Source organism: Psammomys obesus, unplaced genomic scaffold, assembly GCF_907164565.1.
Source record: "Psammomys obesus unplaced genomic scaffold, mPsaObe1.curated_primary_1811, whole genome shotgun sequence".
Classification (NCBI taxonomy): Eukaryota; Metazoa; Chordata; class Mammalia; order Rodentia; family Muridae; genus Psammomys; species Psammomys obesus.
Window position 1 is genome coordinate 9,005,903 of NW_026596120.1, and position 6,909 is coordinate 9,012,811.

Consider the following 6,909-nt stretch of genomic DNA (forward strand, 5'->3'; position numbering starts at 1 on the left):
CTATCTATCTATCTATCTATCTATCTATCTATCTATCTATCTATCTAGACTAGCCTTGAACTGAGAGATTGACCCACCTGTCTCTCAAGAACAGTACCATAGTAGTAGGCTAGTATTCATCTTTAATCCCAGCACAGGAGGCAGAGGCAGGAGAATCTCTGTGGGTCCAAGGCCAGGCTGATCTACTTAAGGAGCTGTAGGACAGCCAAAGCTAATACAGAGAACCTGTCTCAAAAAGAGGAGAAAGGCTGAGGCTTCAGAACATAATCCTCACACTATCTGGCTGGCTATTAATAAAGACATGGGAATTCCATTTCATCATAGAGAGGAGGGCAAGGATATGGCTCAAAAGAGTCAAAATCTAGGGTATAAAATGTGTGTGGGGTAGAAGTGGGTAAGAAAAGTTGTCCCACAGGTGCCAGCAAACTGGTAATATCTCATACAGCTTGCATTTCCTGTTCATTTAATATTCTTCTAAGACTTTAAATTCCAGTATACCTTTAACCCCAGTACTTGGGAGGAAGAGGCAGGCGGATCCCTGTGAGTTCAAGGCCAGCCTGGTCTACAGAGTGAGTTCCAGGGCAGCCAAGGCTACAAAAAGAAACCCTGTCTTTTTTTTTTTAATTACTTATTTAATTTTATATGCATTAGTGTGAAGGTGTGAGATCCCTTGGAATTGGTGTTACAGTTTTTGAGCTGCCATGTGGGTGCTGGGAATTGAACCCTGGTCCATTTGGAGGAACAGATGATACTCTTAACCACTGAGCCATCTCTCCAGCCCCAAGAAACCCTGTCTTGAAAAACCAAAAGACTTTAAATTCCAACATGTTCCCCTGTACTTCTACTTTGACAATGGACTTACATACTTACGATTTTGCTTTTTCTTTTCTTTTTCTGAGACAAGAGTCACATCCAGGCTAGACTACTGGCTACTACAGAAGTAGCCGTTCTGCTCTCAGCCTCTTGGGTGCTGGGATTACAGGCATAGGCCACTTCTGATTTTTCCGTGACCTTTCTACAGGAACAGATCTTCTGAACAACTTTCAGGATTGATGTTTCAGCCAGACTCGAGGAGAGATCCTGAATGACTTATCTCTTCATACAATATGGCAACACTGTCAAGTAAGTAGTCAGTAGAAATCCAAGGACAGGGATTTTTCTCCAAGTAAGGCAGTATGTGGTAAAGGAGGCAAATGACTGAGAAGGCTACACATACTGCTGCCACGTGTACCTGTGTAAACACATACTCATTCTTTCACACACACATAGACATACAGGTAACGGAATGGTCTCACACGCCTTTGACCCCAGCATACCACTGGCACAGAGCGAGGTGGATCTCTGTGAGTTTGAAGACAGCCTGTCTACACAAAAAAATCAGGCCACAGGAGGACCCTGTCTCAAAAGAAAGAGACACAGACAGTGAGACAGACAGAATATGCAAAATAATTAGAAATATAAGGTTGAATTTTCTTTTCTTAATGAGAAGTCACTGATACAGCAGAATGGTATAAACTGCTCTGATTGCTATGGTGGTACACACCTGTAATCCCAGCCCACAGAGGGTGTAGGCAGAGAGATCGAAAGTTCCGGGTAAGCCTGGACTACAAAGCTAGACTTTGGTGCAAAAAGGCATGACAGAAGGCAAGAGAGGGAAGGACTGAAGAGGGGCTCAACGAGAGTGGGGGTAGGGGGACGCCACAATAAATCACAACCCAGGAAGGACAGAGATGGTGGCAAGCAGGAATGTGAAGACAACTCAGTTGGGATGTATTTCAGAAGTAACTTTGAAAGACTTAAAGAACTGGGTATGTAGGTAGGAGCAGTGGGGTAAAGAGGTGACTTGCAGATGCATACCTGTAATCCCAAGCCTTGGACCAAGGCAAGAGAATCACCAAGAGTCTAAGACCAGCCTGGGCAACACGGTGAGTTCCAGAATGAGACAGACACTGTCCAAAACCCAAAACAAAATAGATGACCACTGGAGCTGTCACTCAAGGGTAGAGAGTGGGGTGGAGAAAGACTTTTGAGGACACAAAAGTACACACCTATAATTCCAGCCCCTGGAACAGGAAGGCAGAGGGATAAGGAGTTCAAGGCCAACTTGGGCTCTAGGAGAGCCTGTCTCAAAAGTTAAGCCAAAAATAAGTAGTAAATAGACCGGGGACTAGAAGCTAATAGTTCTCTGTTTGAATATTTCACACATGCACACACACACACACACACACACACACACACACACACACAATGGCTTTCAACCCCTCAAAGCATGCTATGCAAGTGATCTAGCCAGAGCTAATGACCAGTCCTGACCATACTACCTTTAAAATGCCTACAAATGGGGCTGAGGGGATGGTGTAATGATCAAGAGCACCAGCTGGTCTTGCAGAGAACCTGGGTCCAGATCCTGGTTTGTCTGGTTCGGTTTTTGAGACAGGGTTTCTCCATGTAGCCATGCCTGTCCTGGACTCCCTTTGTAGACCAGGCTGGCCTTGAATTCACAGAGTTCTGTCTGCCTCTGCCTCCCTGAGTGCTGGGATTACAGGCATGCAGCACTGCACCTGACCTCAAATCCTGTTTGTTGTTATTGTTGTTGAATGTCTCTCTCCGTCGACGGTCACACTGGCCTAGAACTCTCATCTAACCCAGGCTGTTCTTAGAGATCCTCCTGACTCAGCCTTCCAAGTGCCAGGATGATAGGCATGCATTCATAAATCATCTCTTTGCTCACTGTTCCCTCTACTCTACACAGAACCAGTTCTTTAACCCTTTCATTTTTACTTTTAAATTTTAACATCTGCAATTCCAGATCTAGAGGGTCCAAGCCTTCCACTGGCCTCCACTGGCAACTGGACACACACATACCTCAAGCAAAACGCTCATAGCCATAACATAAACTTTAAAAATAAATCCATCTCTAGAACCACAACAGCTCCATCCTATCCAGACTCCCAACCAAGGAAAGAAGAAGAATGAGGAGGAGGAAAAAAAAATGCATAGGTCTAGCTATAGCCCAAGTATGATGCTCAGGACTGGCGATAAAAATCTGAGTCAACAACATGTGATAATATTTAAAGAGGGAAGAGAATGACATCATTCAGGATGAGCACAGGTAAAGAAATGAAGAGGGCCAGGAGGCCCTCAGGGATTTTGGATGTTTTCAACTCAAGGAGTAAGGGTAAAGGAAAGAGGAAAGAAAGCCTTAAAACTCTAAGGCCTAGAAAGTTCTTTGGCTTTATTCATTCTCAGGTTGTACAGTGTCTTCACCAAGACCACCTCTTCCTATCTGCCACATATTTATCTAAATTCTATAAATTAAAAATCTGAGGTTCAGAAAGACCAGGCAAAACCCGTACAACCGCAGCTCTTTTGACTCTGACTTAGGTCAAGGTCTAGAACCAAACCAAGATGCCACTTCTGACCCTTGGCCTTTCACAGTGGGTAGCACAAGCAACACTTATAAAGCAGACAAGAAAGATCATTTAGCTACTGGAGTCACTTCTGTTCTCTATATAATTTGCTGACATTCACAAAACAAGTTGATCAGAAGACTCTAAGGTTCCACCTTCAAAAAAAATTTTTGTTTTTTTAATGAGCAGGAAAGCAGGCTTGGGGATATATGGTCTAAGTGCATGTTTACCACCTATGAAGACCTGGGTTCAATCCTCAGCATGCATACACCAAAAAAAAAAACGTCAAGGCAGGGGCTGGGGACATAGCCCAGCTGGTGCTAACGTGCTTACCTAGCATGCAGGAAGCCCGGAGTTTAAGCCCCAACTCAGCATGAAACCAGGTGTGGTTTACAGGTGTGTGGTGGACTCCCAGCACTAGGAAGGGTAGAGTTGGGAGGTAGACACTGAATTGCCCAGAGATACAAGAAGCCAGAGCTACGCAATTAGCTATAGGTGAGCCTGGGCTCCAGAGCAACGCTCTGTTTTGTTCTGTTTTTAATATACAAAGGGACTGGGGACATATAAGCTCTGATGTAAAGCACTTGCCTGGCAAAGCCCTAGGTTCAGAAAAGTAAAATAAATCAACATCCAACTTGTTGTCAGGCCAGTAATCTCTAGCACAAGAAAACCAACCTGATTTTTCCACTTTGTAAAAACACCCTGAAGGTGGAATGTCCTAGTCAGTGTGTGAATCACAAGGGTAAACTAAAGATGTTTCTTAAAGCCTTTTAGCTTTACTGAATACAATTTCAATTTTAGTTTCAGATTTTTGCCTTCTGAAACTTGGGCAATATCCTAACCCAAAGCACCCTGATTTCTGCCACATTATAGATTTTTCCTATACAGTTCTGCTTTCTTTTTAAAAAATCGTGTGTGTATGTGCGTTTGCAGAAGCCAGCCTCAAGTGTCCTTTCATACATCTTATTTTTTAAGAAAGGGTCTCTCATTGGGTGTGTGGTGCCGTGATTCAACCCCCACGATCCGCCTGTGTGCCTCTCCCTGGCACTAGGATGACAAGTGGATGCCACCCAAACCTTTAAAAAAAAAAAAAATCTATTCTGGAAACGCTCTTGTTTTCACTTTACAGTCCCGGAATTCTGTAATCTAAGGACTAGGGAGAAAGAGGCATGAATGAATCAAGGCCAGCCTAGTCTACAGAGTGAGTTCATTAAATAATAATACCGCAAAACTCAGTCTCAGAAAATCCAAAACAAAATAAAAACAAAAACCTTACAAAGTAGTACAAAAGGCCGCAAGTGATAACTCCTGGAAACTCAGACTCCTTGGAGATTTTATTAGGAATCATCTTTCCAATCATCCATTCAGCACTACAGAATAAATAGTCATCTGATTTAATTATGATGACTTCACCAGACAGTAAGTAACACTGCCCACAACCATGTTTACAAAAGCACTTGTCACTCCCTTCGGATGTAGCAATGCAGAAAAAAAAGGAGTGTTTCCATATTCTTCCTGTGTTTATACTCTGTAACAAGTGACAATTTAAGCGTCACTTCAGATGCGTTAACTAGCAAAGCAAGTCAGGTTACATGTCCCACCATCTCCCACCTTGTGTAAATTGTAATTTTGATGGGTCTCATTGCACTAGTTCACTCCGTGCCTAAGACAGGTTTCCAAGTAAGCCTTTGCACGAGAGGAACTACAGAATTCTAGGAAGAGACTACAGAATCCTACTCTGGACGCTGTAAGATAACAGGCTCCTTCGTTAAGCAACTCGAGTTGAGCTTACTGCAACCCTAGAGCAGTTCAGAAATAAATTTGCCCCCAATGCCAACCTGCATTGGAACTAGCGAGAGCCAGCAAGGATGCTGCAGCGGGCTGCTCCCAGGAGCTCCGGTCCACAGAGCACTTACGGCGGGGTTAGCTCGGCCTCCCGCAACCCGGGGAGGCTGAGTATTCACAGTTCCCGCTTCACATCTCCCCGGAGTGTTTCAGTCAAGGCCGCGGGACTCGTCAGCGACGGCACCGGGATTCTGACGGGTCCGAAGCCGGAGAGCCCGGAATCGCGCCGCGAACGCTGCGCCAAGGCACCTGAGGGTCCGCAGCAGCCTGGCGTCCGCAACGACGACGGCCGGGCCGCTCCGCACCCGCTCCCTCGGTGACCACCGGGCGCCCTCCGCTGCTCGGTGTCCGCCGCCCGAGGCCTGGCCGCCGCGTACCTCGGAGCCCGCGCGCCCGCGGCCGAGCCCGGCAGGAAGCGCCCGCCCGAGCCGCCAGCGCCGCAGCCCGCGCCGCCTCCCGCGCTCACCTGCCCCGCGCGCCGCCACCGGCTCCCGATCCCGCAGCGCCGTCAGCAGCTCCCGCGGCGGCACCCGCCCGGCTCCCGCACCCGCATGCCCGGCACTCAGCCTCCTGCTGCCTTCGGGGCTTCAGCGCGACACCCGCCCACCGCCCACGACCATGGCCGGCTCAGTCGCAGCCGCTGCACCGCCCGACGGAGCACGCGCGCGCCACCGCCGTGCCCGCGCCTGCGCGAGTGCGCGCGCGGGCCTCCCGGGCTCTCCTCCCCGCCGCCCGGCCCCGCCCACCCTCCAGGGCCAATCCCCGGACGCCCGCCTCCGGGCAGCCCCGCCCACTTGCCGCGCAGGGCTCGGCCGTGGCCCCGCCCCCCGGGGGAGGTAGCGCCAGCCTCTCCCAGTGCGGCTGTCTGCGCCGCGGTCCTGCTGCGCTACCGGCGCGCTTGGGTTGGCTCGCGGAGCACTGCGGTGTCTGCAGCCCCCAGCTCGCCGCCTTCGGGAAAACCCGCACCTCCGCAGACACTCTTTGTTCCCCCGCCCAGCTGGCTTTCCATTCCCTGCGATGTGAAGAGTCCAGCCTTTGAAACATTTCTGTGCTCGTCTGTACCAGACCGCAGCTGGCGTTTGGCTGCGGAACCTTACACTTCGCCCAGAGCTTTTTGCTTGCCTCATCTCCCTGCTGTCGGGAAATTTCATAGCCCTTCCTTTAGTGAGACGTTTGAATTTCACTTACTGTCAGCCGAACCTTGGGAACTGGGGATAGAGCTCAGCGGTAGGGAAGTCTCGTAGCCTGCGTGAGGTCCAGCGTGGGGATCCCCACAGTCTTTTTGTTTGCATATCGTAAGCCTACTGTAACCTAATGCTACTCTTAACAGCTCAGGCTTATACTTGAGCAGTCTGGGATAGAATCACAAGCAAAACGAAAAGGAAGCGAGGTGGCAAAACAATAGTTTGATTCTGAGTATTAGCTCAGTGTTTTGTTTTGTTGTTTGTTTGCTTGTTTGTTTTTAAAAGAAGAATCAAGCGTGGTGGCTGATGCCTGTAAAGCCCAGCATTCATGACCCTTAAGGCAGGTGCATTTCCAGGCCAGCTGGGTCACATCCTGAGTTTCAGACTAGGCAGGGCTGCATAGGAGGACTCTGTCTCTGAAAACAAAAACAGAAAAACCACACACACAATAACAACAAAAACAGGTTTTA

General features: G+C 48.4%; 1 protein-coding gene across 5 annotated transcripts in view; it reads right to left on the bottom strand.

Moving 5' to 3' along the window:
* Window positions 1-6,491, bottom strand: part of Pik3cb (phosphatidylinositol-4,5-bisphosphate 3-kinase catalytic subunit beta) — a 106,036-nt gene extending 99,545 nt beyond the window's left edge. For 3 of the 5 annotated variants that reach the window (XM_055629786.1, XM_055629787.1, XM_055629788.1), the window contains exon 1: window positions 5,722-5,910. The gene's annotated coding sequence lies outside the window, so the exon portion shown is untranslated. Of the gene's footprint in view, window positions 1-5,248; window positions 5,267-5,721; window positions 5,911-6,443 lie in introns of those variants that run through there. The other 2 variants (XM_055629789.1, XM_055629790.1) reach the window with 2 other exon arrangements.
* Window positions 6,492-6,909: the final 418 nt, after the last annotated feature.